The following is a 14,462-nucleotide window of genomic DNA, read 5'->3' on the forward strand; positions in this document are numbered from 1 at the left end:
ATTTAATTCTCCTTCGTAAATGTTGATTCCAAGTTTTCAGTCTCATATTTTACTCCAAAATTGCATATCTTTTATTTTCTTAAATCTGTACTCTGAGTTCATCAGCACCATGGACATATGGTCAGAGACTTGCGTCTAATTCAACTCTAGACTATGGGATAAATAGACTTCTCCATTTGCCACTGACATGTGTGTGAAGAACAGCTCATAACATGATTGACCTCCATTGATTTTTCATAAAAGTTGAATAAGATGGTACAGGTCAAAAGCATTGCAAAAGTTGCAGTAAATTCCTGTGGTGATCTGAACAAGACTTAGTGGGGAAGAGCTGATACCATAGGATTTTAAATACATTTTGAATTATACAGAAGGTAATGAGGAAACCTTGAAACTTTTTTATTAATAATTTTGAACATTAGGCTTCAGATTATGAGATTTATAACATTGCATGGCTCTCCCTTGTTTATGTTTTGGTTTTGTTTACAGGCGATTTGCACATAACTGATTTAGTAAGCAGCAGATCTCAGAAAAATACTTGAATCACTCCCCCAAAAAGGAAACCTCAGATCTGCGTGTAAGTAAATGGTTTCTTTTTTTGCCCATTTTCCTCTGAAATAGTTGGCTAACATTGCATGAATGCATTCAAATTAGGTGAGGCTCCAGCTGTGCTACAGTTTTTAACCAAGTCCAGGACACTGTCTAATCCCTGAGCTGCTTGCAGTACAAGTTAGATGTTTAAAAATCATCTGGGCAAAATGCAGTCAGTGGTACACCACTTACAGAAGCTCTCTGGGCTTAAAATACAGAAAACTCCTCTGCAGAATGCAGCACTACCTTCTCCAAGTGCGTGAAGGTTGTCCTCAGGCCCCGTCCCCTCCTCTGTGCTGCTCTGGGAGCCCTGACCACCAGTGGGGAAGCCTTCTGTGATACTTTGCTGCTGCCATGCTTGTGGCTGCAGGCCAGAGCTGCGGGCTGAAGACTGGCCAGGTCAGTCTGAGGAATTATCCCTCAGGACATGAATTTTTAACGAGCAGCAAAACCTTTTTATGGCTTAACTTTGTTCCCTGAGCTCACACACTGCAGAGGAACAGGATGTTTATTGTATGTACTATGACTGTTCCCACTGAAGAGGGGCTGTGTCTAGGGTGGGCACAACTCCCTTCTGGGGCTGCACCACCATACTTTGCAATGGTGTTGTGGAGGTGTGGGTCCTGAGGACCTGACATGGGAATGGGGATTACACCTGGGAATTCTGTGCCTGTCTGTCCTTATTTTCCTTTTCAGCAGCAAGAGGCGTATTCTTCTTTCCTACCTTGCTTAATACTTGCCTCTTCCCAGTGCTGGCAGGTGTGTTGCCTGTTTTTGCCTTCCACACTGAACTCCAGAACTCGGGCCGGCTCTGCTCAAAAGGAGGGAACAGCACAAGGATTCAAAACCTGGGTTTGGTCCTTTCTCTGAAGTACCCCAGGGCTGATTTATTCCCTTTGCCTCTCTTTATCTCCAGCAATGATTTAGGTGCTATTATTTTCTAATTAGTATCTTATAATTAAAATATGTTTTCATATAATTTTAATTTATCCAGTATGTATGTCAGGCTCTAGATTTTTGCACAATATCTGTTGCTACTAGGACACTGTAATTTGTTAGTACTTGAGCAGCTGATCTGTTCTACATTTCCTTCACACAGATGTGTCTTGATGATGTTTCCATTAGTATTTATTCTGATAGAGTTTTTATGTAAAGATTATGACCTGGAGCTGGTTAGCAGGTTTCAAAACTCATCATTCTGGAGAGAGTGATACTTCAGCTATGTCAGCAAGCCGCGGCGGCTCACAAAGCTAAAAGCATCTTTTGAGCTGTGCATGGTCCCAGGAAAAGGGTATGGAGGACAGGACTCTGTTGCCCACTGGTGGGTGGACAGTGAAGGTCTTGGCTGCTGCCTCCTCTCTTTGCTCCAGCTCTGCTCTCAGGTGTAGCTGGAAGAGCAGGGTCCTGTAGACCACCCAGCCCTGTGTTGTGTATTGAATACTGGACAAGGTAGGAAATTAAAATAATTAATTTCTCTTCTGAACTCCCAAAATTACTCCATAGCTTTCCCCAAAGTCACTCAGGTTGGATAGGTTTTGTTCTCTCCACCCACCCCGGTATCTGTTAAGGGGGATTCACCTAAAGGAAATATTTTGGGGACCTACAGGGGAAAGGGACTGTACGTATGTAAAACACTGGGGTTTTTTTCCAGGTCTGTTATACAGCAGTTGATTTTATACATAAGCAAAGTTATTTTTATGAAGCTTTTCCCACCCTTTGAAAATTGAGCACCCCCTTTTTGGGTTTTTGGATATTTTTTTGGATACATTCTTCTCATGAATCTCTTATTCTGCTAATGTGTGTTATTTTCTTTTTCCTTCTCTGCAAAGGCTTGTGATTTTCAAATGTGTATGAGTAGCATTTATCCCTCCTTCCAGTAATATTATGACTAATGTTTTATGCTTCTGAAGGATTCAGTGCTGTGGGAAAACATAGAATGCTACGTACCAAAGAAACAGAAGAATATTGATGTATTCAAATGAAGGGAAATAAAAATTGAATCCAGACTCACATTTGCCTGTAAATTATTAGAATGTGTACAAGTGTAATTTAATAGAGAATAACTTAACTGTAGCTTAGTAATGACGTATTTTATTCTGCATGCAAACAATAAGAAATGTGTTTTTTCTTCAGGAATAGAGTTGATCTGTTAGGCAGGGAAAACAGTGTCTCTTAAAGGTTACATTAGACCATTGGAAAATATTAATGTAGGGAATCTTAGAGATAAGACCACAAAAAACAAGCTGACATTCATAAAATTGGCTTATTTATGTATAAATGGATTTCTTTATAGGGGTTGAGTGTTTTGTCTTTAGCCAGAGTCATTTAAGGGATGAGTTCTGAACTGAGGATGCAGTTAACCCCAAAGACTCAGGAAACTGTAAACACTGATTTCTGTTAGGAGCCTTTGCATTATCTCCTTGTCTCCTGTTTGTCTTCTCTGCCCTCTCTGCCTTGCCCCTCTTGCTTTCCCCCTCCCTCCTTGACAGTTCTTGCTGCCCTTGTGTTGTTTCAAGTCTGCTCATGGAGATGGACTTTAATGCCACCACATAGTGCTGACTTCCACAAGACTGTCTGAAGATGGCGGCACTTCAGGAGCCACTGGGATAAGGACTGCTGGTATTGGCAACATGGGGCTCTTACCATTTTCAGAGTGGCTTTGTGGTCCAGCATAACTTCTATTGTCCTGAGCAGGGACAACACCCAGAGAGGCTGCAAGAGATCCCAGCACCATCAGCATATACCACACAGGTAGCAGGAAGGACCAGAGAGAGTTGGTGAGTGCCATTGACCTGTGTGCTGAAGGCAGCCACCTTTCAACATCAGGAGCTACGGGAACATGGAGGAGGAGCGCAAAAAGAGCCTGGAGTTTAAGGAGAGCAGTGCATATGTAGAAATAGGCCATGTCTTCTCTGGTGGGAGAAATATGTTGCCATGGACATGCCACGGTTTTGAGTGGGTGGGAGGAAGGCCCCTGAGTGTCCCCATTGCTCAGCCATGGGGATATGTATGGGAACTTCAGCCAAGTGCTTTAAAACTGTGTTCTTGTTTCCTGTCTGGGAAGAGCTGTGCCCATAGGAAATGGGCAACTCTTTGAATGTGGAAGGCTTGTGTCTAAGCTAACTTCTCTGGTGCCAGAAAAGGAGTAGCCCAGTGAGCATGGGGCTGAGGAAAGGGAACGCAGCTGAAGGCTTTGTATATGTTACTATTGTTTTCTGCAGTAATCGTGTTTGAAGTGCTTTAAGTGAAATTAATGAAAATTTTACGCATAAATAATGCGAGGAAAGATTTACATTGTGGCCATAAAAATAATTTTGAGTTAAGCTCTTAAACTTTCACCTTTGTGTGTAAGGCTCCATAGCCCCAAAGAACAACCAAGTGGCTTTCATTAATCTTTATGTCCCATTTACCATGTAATTTGCACAGTCAGTTGTTTGTCAGGGTATGGGGCACTAGTACGTAGAGTGTTGGCACCTTTCCTTGTTCAGCCTCTGCATGGAATTCCCTTCTGCCACCAGCCTTTGAGATAAGTCTTGGGCTTCTGCTGCATTGCCTCCTGTGACAGTCTGGATGCCTTGCAAGGTCCGTTAGGAGAGGGATTAAAAGGGATTTGTTTGTCCCTCAAAATAGAGGCAAGCAAATATCAAAATACCTGAAAGCTTTTAAGACCTTGTCTGAAAGAGGGAACGTCAGATACAGTGTTCACCATTACTGATGGTTCTAAGAGCTCTCTATTCATGCTCTAGTTTCTCCTTTTGCTTGTGCTAGAGGAGTGACATCAGCAGAGAACCATGGGTCTAAAATTTTCTGTTGTCGATATTGCTTGAGTATACGTTTTCTGAAAGATTTTTGAATAAGGCACTTCCCCCTCATTTTCCTTCAGTTTATATTTTGGGAGGAGTCTTTTTCTTTTATTTTTGTGTTGGGGTGGTTTTCTTTGGTTGTTGGTTTGTTTGTTTTCTTTTCTGTTTATTTTCAGATGATAACTTTGTTTTCTCCTTTCTGTCTTTATTTTACAGCCAGTAATTTATTTTAACTTTTGTGCTTTCTCTTCTGCTAGGTTCCAGTGTATTTTCTGGTTTTGACTTTTGAACTTTTGCAAAATATCCCTTCCTAAATCATGTGTGCATGCATAACTGATTTACTTTGTAGACATACAAAGACTCATTGGTCAGGCTAGTTTTGGTGTGGTTTTGGCAATCATGCAAGAAAACATCTAGAGGAAACCTACATATTATGAGTGAACAGTGGAATGCAGATTATGCATATAATTTCTTTTATGTCAGAGAAATTATATTATTTGTACAAGCATTGCCTGTGATTGGTGTTACTGTCTGCACTGATTCAAGTCTTATAATATCATGGAAAGACATGTGATACAGATGATAGCTAAAGTTTTTCCTAAGGGAATTGGACCTCTCTTTTTAAGACAGGTCTTTTCCCCTGACCTTCTGCAAATAATCTCTGTTAGTAATTTAACATACAGCTCACTAGTATGGTCTATGTATGTTCTATATTGCTGTCATTAAAGGAGTATGCTATGATGTATTAAACTAATATATCATAAGCTTTGATGATATATTTAATGTAATACATCATTAAGGTGCCATTGCTCTTATGATGCATTACTCAAAATATTACCAAGTGGTTGGGATAGCACACAAGCATCTGTGTGTATGAAGTAGTGTTTCTATACCTAAAAATACAGTAAAACTTAAAATATTGCATGTGCAAGAACAAGTTAGGAAGATCTGAACACCAGGGGCTTCTGAAGAAAGGATTGAGCTGGGTGAGGGCTGAGGTCAGAGCTGTGTCCTTGCAAGACTCCTGAATGTACAGCAAATATGGGAAGGGGAGGATAAACTGTCTTTATTGGAACCAATGGCAAGTTTTCATTCTTTTTCAAAGAATAACATGATATGTGCTATTTTACATGAACAAGTTCAGCATTTTTCCCAAATGTCTTGACATGATTTTTTTTTCAGGATACTTTTTGCAGTTTTCCTTACATCTTGCAATATTTTCTGGGAAAATTAGGTTGAACAGGTTTTATGCAGACATAAAAGCTCTTTTGTGTTGTGTATGTCAACAGTTCTGGTTTCAAAAAGGAAAGTAGGGTAGGTTCTGGCAAGGAGTGGCTTTCTTTCAGCAAGGTTTGTTTTTACTACATTTCCAGGCATACCCAGTTTTGGATGAACTTTGGAGAAGTGTCCTGAAGCAAACTAAAAAATCCCCCTCACCCTGATCTAGATATCAGACTTGAGCAAAAGGCATTACAAAACATGTTAAATACTGATGATGTTAAATATTCATCTCCTTGTTTTCTAACAAAAAGACTTTGGGTGTTAAGTGTGTGTTTATCCTTATGAACTTTCTATTTCTCACCTTCTTTAAGTGCACTTTAATGTGATAGATGTTATAGATGTTATTGTCTGCATGTGTGTCCTTGAATGGACTGTATTTATTGCCTGATTTTGTTAAAATCCTTGAAAATCCAGCTCACAAATGCTCCAGTCTTACAATGGTACATATTTACTAAATCTAAATATTGGTGTTTGATCTAATTAATCTCTTTTTTGACATTCATACAGCTGGGTGCAAGGTTTGCCCATTATTCGTATATTTTTTCCTCTACGATGTTTAAAAACAGAAGGATGCAGAGGTGCATGTAATACACCATTCTTTGCTGAACCTCCTGAGAGCGAAGTTCAGGAACATTTCCAGGTACTGAAAAACCACCTTTCTAGTATAAATTGCTCTTTTGTTCTTTATGATGAGAGGTGTAAAGTATCCAGTATAAAAAGTTGCATTTCTCTGGTTCCACAGTCAATATTTGCATAACTTTATCCAGTTTTTTACATCACAGTTATCTTGGCCACTAGATGGCATTGACATTGTTAGTGTAAGTGGGGAGGAGACGGAGGATGCTCAAACCTCCTCCCTTCAGTGGCCCTCATCTTCCTTCCTGCCATTCCAGAAGCCCAGCCAGATGAGAAAACTGTCAAGTACCCAGAGTTAAGACCATACTTTGGCTTGCCTAACACTTTTGTCTTATTTATGAAAGCCTTGATGGAGAGATTAAAGAGAATATTGGGAAGCTGGTTGTGAGAAGTAATTTCTCTAGGAAAAAAATATGATGAGGAAAGTTATGTTTAAAAAATGGTTCTAATTCTTTTTCGCCTGTGACGCTTTTGATATTTTTGAAATTGGTGTTCCAGTGTTGTGCTCCAGCTTCAGGACTGGGAAGCTGGGTGGTACATGGGCCTCACGCCCTCCTCCCTTAAGCAGAAGGGGAATTTCTACCACAGGCTTGTTTGTATTTAGTTTGGGAAATAGCGAGAGTTTTTCACTAACCTGTGCAATACTTGAGGAGCATTTCATTGGGTGAAAGTCCTAGGACAGGTTTTTGCTGCTAGGTTTGACTGTTACTGATGCAGAAATGAAAACACACAAACAAGCAAACCCCAAACCTTTTCCAATGGTTTCTTCAGTCATGATGGCTCTGTGTGCCTCGTTGGCTTTGATGGCAACTAAAGTAGTGCAGCAGCGGTGGCTGTGATAGGTCACAGGTGATTCGACATTTTGGCATATTTTGTGACAAGAAGCAGTTCTTAGACCTAACAGATGTTGCCTTGCTAGTCTCTGCATACTTGGGAAGGTCTGCTGCTGCGTGTGTGTCGTTTCCATTTCAGAGCTTCATGTCGACTGATATCAAGTAACTACCTCACTCTCTGCATGGGAACTCAGCATCTCCTGAGAGGTGCCCTAGACATTCTTTAAAGGTCCCTTCTGACCCAAACCATTCAATGATAATAAAAGTTTACTTCCACCAACTGATTCAGTTTGGGTTTTTTTTTTTTTCTTTCTGATGGCTGTGAAAGCCATTTGTGCTTTGTAATAGAGCAGGGTGAGATCAGTAGTAGAAACAAAATCCCCTTCTTGAAATGTGTGGATGTTTGCATTATTTGTGGGATTTACATGTCATAGAGAGCAAATGAATTGTTTAAGAAACAGTGTTTGTGTTCCTCCAATATAGCAGTGTGTTTTATACAAGTAGCTGTAGTCTTTGACTGGGGAGTCATTTATAACCTGCTATTAGAGGAAATTATTTTAATGATGGTTTACTGATATGGCACCAAACTTGGAGCAGATGAGTAAATGGATTCTCAGAAAACTGTTTTTTTATTTTGTGATTATTATTTAGCTTTTGCTGATTAAAATTAGGGCAGGAGGTGGCATAAGAATGAAAGTAGCAGAGCCTGAAAAACTGAGGGGCAATGAAGCAACTGAACACTTTCATATGGGTAGTAGCAGAGAAATATGAGAGCTGTGTCTTGCTTGCTGTTCCTTTGTTAAGCATTAAACCTTTTCAAACACATGTGTTGGTAGTAGCTAAGTATTCAGTCAGGTCAGGGATTTGTCATGCTAAACACACAGCTTCCTGTGCAGTGAATGAAATTTGATATTTAAAAAATAAAACACCACTATCATATAGATAACATCAGTGATATTATTAGAAAGCAGTACATCCCCATTGCAGCATGCTGCATTTCAACCTGTCTGAACACAAAAACATTCACTGCTATGGCAAGGTTTGGGAATGGTTTGACATTGCACGTTACTTCTTCACTCTTAATGTACTTACTATGTGCTGCATCAGCCAAAGTTGGAGTGTGAGTGCACTGTTCTTAGTATTTGAAATTCACTACTTTGAGGGGAAAAAAAGTAATAATTGAGCTGTAGGAGCTGTGCTCTGTTGCTTTACCCTTTACTAAATGATACACCACCAGTCAGGTCAATCCAGCCCATAGAGGTGTATCTGAAATGTCAAGTGTTCCTCTGAAACGGAGATTCCTCTGTGAGGAAGTAATAAATGTAAAGCATGTGGGGACCCTCCCCGGGAGTTCTGCAGTTTGCTCCATCACCGACAGCTTAGTTCACCAGGAAACTCAGGCAGTGTCAGGGAAGAAAGGAGACTCATTCTTACCCGTGGCTGATCTAGGAGGTCCAAAGCAGAATTTTCTTAGGGATATATTTCCAGATTAGTCTCCTTTCTCCAAGGAAAGTTGGAAGTTGTGTTCCAGGACCCTGCATCTTCTCCTGCAGCTGGATTTAGTTGCTACATTGTCAACACCTTTTTTTAAATATTGTTAACCAACCCATCACTGTTCATTCTGGTTTCACAGGCTTAATGTTTCTAAAACATTTGCTGCGTGGTGACTTCCTTGCCACCCATGACTCTTGGATGCAGCTAGGTGCAGTCATGTCCTGCTCACTGTCCTGACCAGCGCTGGCAAGGGCAGCCAGTCCTCTGAGGGGAAGTTACAGAGCAGAGGAGGTGGGCCAGGGGGAACTGTCTGGTGGCCTTTGTGGCTACTTACTTGGAGATGTACCTGTAGTGATGAAATAGCTAGTCAGCAACTTGCACTGGGGCTTGCACATTGGCCAGCTAATACTCAATTTACTAGTGCCGTCTACGTTCCATGTAAAGCTTGAAAATCAAAGCAAAGTGATGTTGCTGGCTGCTGAGTTAGGCCTGAGCTAGGTTTGAGGTCTGGGGTGCAGATAGGTGGGGAATGAATAGGACAAAGGTTAGAGGAAGAGTGGAAAGCACAAACTTCTGGTAACTTTATAGGGGATATTATCTCACTTTAGGAAATAAATTGTGTAACTGGTATGTTTCAATGGATTTGCCTGACTCCACTGCAAGGAGGCAGTGGATTTGCAGAGTGAATTCTTAAAAATCGGTGAAACTCTCAGCACTGTCATCACAATAGTACGATGCAGGTCCTGGCAAGTTTTGTAACATAAATTTATTGATGCCTATGCTGGTTGTACATGCCAATGCCTAAGTATTATTGCATCTCTGACAATGGCAGCATGTGGTCTTCCTGAAAATGCCTTAAGTTGTTACGTGTATTGCTAGAAACTGCCATGTATCCCTCTTTAAAAAGAGAGGCTGGTCTTGGAAATCGAAAGAGCTCACTTTTTTATCTATTAGCTTCACAAGGAGTTCCTTATAACTATAACCACTGACCCAATGAGCCAAGTACCTCCATCAAATGTTTCACTTAATGATGTCTTTTATTACAGTTCAGCAACTTAGTAGACTGAGTATCTGCATGATGAGCTAAATGCCTCCGAAAGCTCAGCAGTAAAACTTTCTACACATCAAGTGCTGTTGAAAATGTCCTCCCATGACTTGAGTAGGCTTTTTTTTATGTATATATATAGTGTAGCATAGCAGAAATTACACGGTAGCAAAACACATCATGAGAATCAGTGGCTACAAACCTACAGGTATTAATCAAAGATCAGTGTGCTCAGGAGAGGTGTTTTGCAGTGTCCTTATTACCAAGCACAACTTCAACAGCAAATACAGAATGAGACTAATTCCAAAACTAACAGTTAAGTTTTATATTTGGAGGTGATCTCTTAAATTCAGCCCTACCTGGGCTGCTTTTCTTTCCCCACCTCACCCCCCCCTTTCTTTTTTTGTTTGTTTTCTTTTTAATGAATTCATGCAATCTTTCTCCCTCCTAGCTTTTGCAGAAAAACACACTCTTGGATTGAGTTTACATTTTGCTTGTGGAGTTTACATTTTGCTTTGTTAGAGTGACCAGAAACAAAAAAACCCCTAAGTTATGTGAATGGGCTGTGGAAAAAAATCTTTTGTGTAATAAAGTGAATTGAAAATCCTCAGTCATTTTCAGCTTCTTTCTTTGCTCTAATTTGAATGAATTTCTTTGCATTTCTGTTGTGGCTTTGCATGGCTTCTCCAAAAGCCTTTCCTTTTAACTTTTCCATTCTCTCTTATCTGCGCAACAGGTCTGCTAGCTACCTTTTAACAGCTCAGCCTGTAAGAGGAGGATGATTTCCATCAGCAGTGTATTGTTGGCTGTTCCCATCATACGTGTGCCACGTAAGTGCTGCTTATAAACCAACCTGGGCTGGGGCACAGTGATCCTTTTGTAGTTTCCAAGGTATACAGTGTTTACAGCAATGAGGCATGGCAAAGATCCAATACTCAAGATTTTTATTTCTGGGGAACATCAGATCCTTAAAATCAGTTTTGTAATGCAAGATCAGTTCCTTGGAAAAGGCCCCACTTAGTTTTATGTTAATAAAAGATGTGTATTTGGCTTCATGTCAGAAATAGGAATTCAGAGAGTTTGAAAAACCTTTGAAGACCATTACAGCTGTAATTGGTGTGTTTTGTCTTGGTGGAGAATCTGAAAGATTTATTTTGAGAATATACACTCTTAAGGGCAGGAACTGTTACTCATCTGTGTTTGGAAAGCAGCACCAACACAATCTGGATAACAATAATACTACAGAAGGCTGAAAGAACAATTAAAAAGTGGAAATAATGACCTAAGGGAGGAACACTTAACTTAGCATGCCGATGACTGCATATCATATGTTTGGGGAAATCAGAGGGGAGAGAGAGACCGAGAGAGTTGTTAGAGAGGCTAATACTCTCAGAAGAAACATGGTGAAATCTCTGCTTGCGTTTGATTGAAATGATATCAAATAACTTGAAGAAAAATCCTTTGAAACTGAAAGAGGGAATTTGTCCTCTTTTGCTTTTCTTCCCAGGAGAGCTTGCCTCGTTCTTCGGTTCTTTCTCTTTCCTTCCTCAGTACCTTGGGACAGGGGGAGTCTGTCAATAAAACACCATCCCCAAAGCCAGGCTTTATTTGTGAATGCAGGAGATCTGCACAAAAGCTGCCTTCTGCCTGTTAAATCCAGCCTTGCAAGGCTGCCCCTCTGGGTGCTCTTGAGGAAGCCAGTCTCCCTCCAGGGTGGATACACCAGTAACGCCTCATGTCCTTATGGCACTTATCAACTATTTCTCGTGTTTATTATGGGTTTTAAATGTTGTTGTGACAAGTAATCATGTTTCTGGAACAGCGCAGGATGTAGGTCAGCCTTGGCTGTGTGTTGTAGGTGGGAAGATCAAGGCAACGCATCCTGGGGATTTTCCAGGATTACAGAGGAGTTTGTGACTGAAAAGAATTAGGGATTCCTGGGTTGTCTGCTCTGGATCTCCAGGAAGCATCTTTAATACAAGCTGTATTACTGATCTGAGCCTCAAATACCTCATGACTAACAGACCTATTGAAATAGAACAGATTTTTTTTAATAGAGTGAGAATTTTTACTCTTTTATCTGTCTCCTGGAATATGTATGTATGTCTGTACATAAAATTTTTTTCTAAATTAATTCTTTAAACTACAAGCAAATTATCATTTTCTTCCTGGCTACACTAGTGTGTATTGTATGACTTACGGCTTTCATGAGAAGGCATTAAAACAAAGAAGAACAACTACAAAGTGACTACCAGGAAGAAAACAGGGCTTTTCTAATGTCCTTGGCCTCGATTTTTATCACCCTAAAGTGATCACTTCCTTTCTGTAGCTTTTTTCTTGTTTTGTGTATATTATTTCTGTGTGTAGTTGTTCACATGAAATCAACCTCTGAACAGTGCCAAATTGTAAATTTAACAAATTAGGTGAGAGGTAAGTCTGGGTAAAGCTTATAGCATCAGTGCACTGATCCTTTCATAAATCAATTAGAGTCTAAATATTTGAAAATATCTGTTATTAAAATTCTGCTGTATATTCACAACTCCCATGCTCAATAAATGGACAATGATTCTGCATTATTAATTACTTCCAAGAATACAAACAGGGGAACATAGTCCTAGAGCAGCAGGCAATCTCACTAAACCTGACTCGATCTATTCACAGACAGGCAACCCCTGTGTCATCACACACAGAGCAGTTGGGCTGTGCAGCACGCACTTGCAGCAAGTGCCCCTGTTGCCTCCTTGGAGTTGTTGCTCCATCCTGAGCAAAACATTACTGAGACACTGTTGATGGTGCTCCACCAGACTTCCTCAGGATCCTGGCACAACAGGTGAGGTACCAGCCAGTTTTTCTGACAGCAAGGAAAGGTGTCTTAAATCTGTCACTGAGAAAGTGCAGTGGGTTTTCTTTTTAGTTTTCTTTTTCCCTGAAGGATGCACAACAGGTAAAGTTGGGTCCAAGTCTGATACATTAAAAAACTCCTATGAGCCAAGAAAGAAAAAAAAATAAAGATTTTGTTCCCTTTTCTCTTCTTGGCAAAGGCTGTTTTCTTGGTTGAGTATTGTGAAGTGTGGTGTTGGAGCAAAATTGTCTTAAAAAAATTAATCCTAGCCCTGATGCTGCTCCTCTATTTAGATTTCACTGTTAATATTTATGTGCTCTTCTTGAACTAAAATTTTTGGATGTTTCCTATTTTTCCACTGAAAACAATGTTTGTAAAGAATTGTTGATTATTTAGGTCTGTAGAGCTGGTCATTGTAAGCTAACACATAATGGACTAACTGGTGACCTTGTCTTGCTTTTGGCTAGGTTTCTTCAGCTTGGTCTGACCAGGTCCAAGTGCTTTCCTGTTTTGACATTCATGGTCACTTTGCTGCTTCAAAACATGCAGACAATACCGTGTCCTTGACTGTTCCCCCTCCCCAGCATGTTGGTAACTCTCCCAAAAATCTTGATGCCTTGGGTAAAGTTGACCTGTGAGTTTTCTTTGTGATAGAAAGAAAAGGAAAATTAAAGCAGAAATGTGTAGCATGAACAGGGGTGAAGGGAATCTGAGTGTTATGAAAGGATTGGAATGGTAGCAAGAGGCTCACATGAAGCACGAGGGCTGTCACTGGGGAGGTCTGCTGGGTTTTCAGTAATGTGAGTGAGTAGAGGAGGAGGACTAAAAGAAAGAAACAAAAATCATGAGATGCGCCCCAGCCCCACCTTCTCATGGTCAGCACCCTCAGCTTCAGCAGCTGAGGTTCTGTATGCAAAGACATGCAGGGCTTGGGGGGAGGTTGCAACAGCAAATCCAGGTATTGTGGGACTCATAGGAAGGTCTTCTTAGGAAGAGTAGGACATTGCTGTAGAATATTTCAACTGAATTGCTAAAGTGAGAAACAATTTGACATGATTTGTGAGGCAGCTATAGTGTTTGATTTTAAATAAAAACATACTCCAATAATAAGCTTCCTTTTTCACAGCATGAGTTGAATTGATTAAACATATTCAATCAATTATTTCATGCCATGAATTTTATCTGAAATATATATACATTGTAAAACAAAACTATGTTTATTAAATGAAAATTAAAACCAGTATCACTTACTGTGGCAGGTCTCTAAAATACATAAATAATAATTTATTCAGGCTTTGTTAATACTTTAAAGCAATGATAATAATCCATCATATTTTATTGATTTCTTTCCTTTAGATTAAAAGTTAATCAAGATTAAATATTCATGAGACATAAATATCCTCCTGTCTCCTCCATGTCCATGTACTTTTTGTTTTATTTTGGAGCTATTCCTTCCCTGTTATCTCTTTTACTTTCTGCTGTGGTTTATGGGCTGATGATAATAGACATTTACAATACTCCATACTGTGGAATTCAAATGCAGGCAGTCCTTCTCTTAACATGCAGTTGTAATGTGCTGCTTTGCTATAGGAAGAACTTCCCTTCTTTGATACATGTAGGTTGAGATCAAGTTGTAAAGAGCAGGACAGCTATAGTGATGTAGTGCAAGATATAAACACCACAGTATTGATTAGAAAGGCTTGCCTCACTTTTCTGCTTACACGAGTGGAAGGATGTCACTGCAAAACAGGAATCGAGCCATGTGGATGACTGAAGCTTGGTGTCTCCTGGGGAGCAGTGCCTCATGAAATATTTTATATGGGAACAGAAGTACTGGGTGTTTGAATGTGCGTTAGGAATTCCCATCAGTGGCATGTGTGCATGTGTCTGTAGGCTTGCCAGCAGCTACTAAATGGCCATCAGCAGTTTCTGTTCTACAA

The 14,462-nt window shown here is 40.1% G+C and overlaps 1 long non-coding RNA gene across 1 annotated transcript in view; it reads left to right on the top strand.

Annotated features, from left to right (window-relative positions):
• The first annotated feature begins 6,203 nt into the window (after positions 1-6,203).
• LOC115611971 overlaps positions 6,204-14,462 on the top strand; it is a 63,139-nt gene continuing 54,880 nt past the window's right edge. The window contains exons 1-2 of the long non-coding RNA XR_003992806.1: positions 6,204-6,312; positions 10,417-10,510. This is a non-coding gene — a long non-coding RNA (uncharacterized LOC115611971). The remainder of the gene's footprint in view (positions 6,313-10,416; positions 10,511-14,462) is intronic.

The sequence above is a fragment of the Strigops habroptila genome, chromosome 8 (assembly GCF_004027225.2).
Source record: "Strigops habroptila isolate Jane chromosome 8, bStrHab1.2.pri, whole genome shotgun sequence".
In the NCBI taxonomy this organism is placed as follows: Eukaryota; Metazoa; Chordata; class Aves; order Psittaciformes; family Psittacidae; genus Strigops; species Strigops habroptila.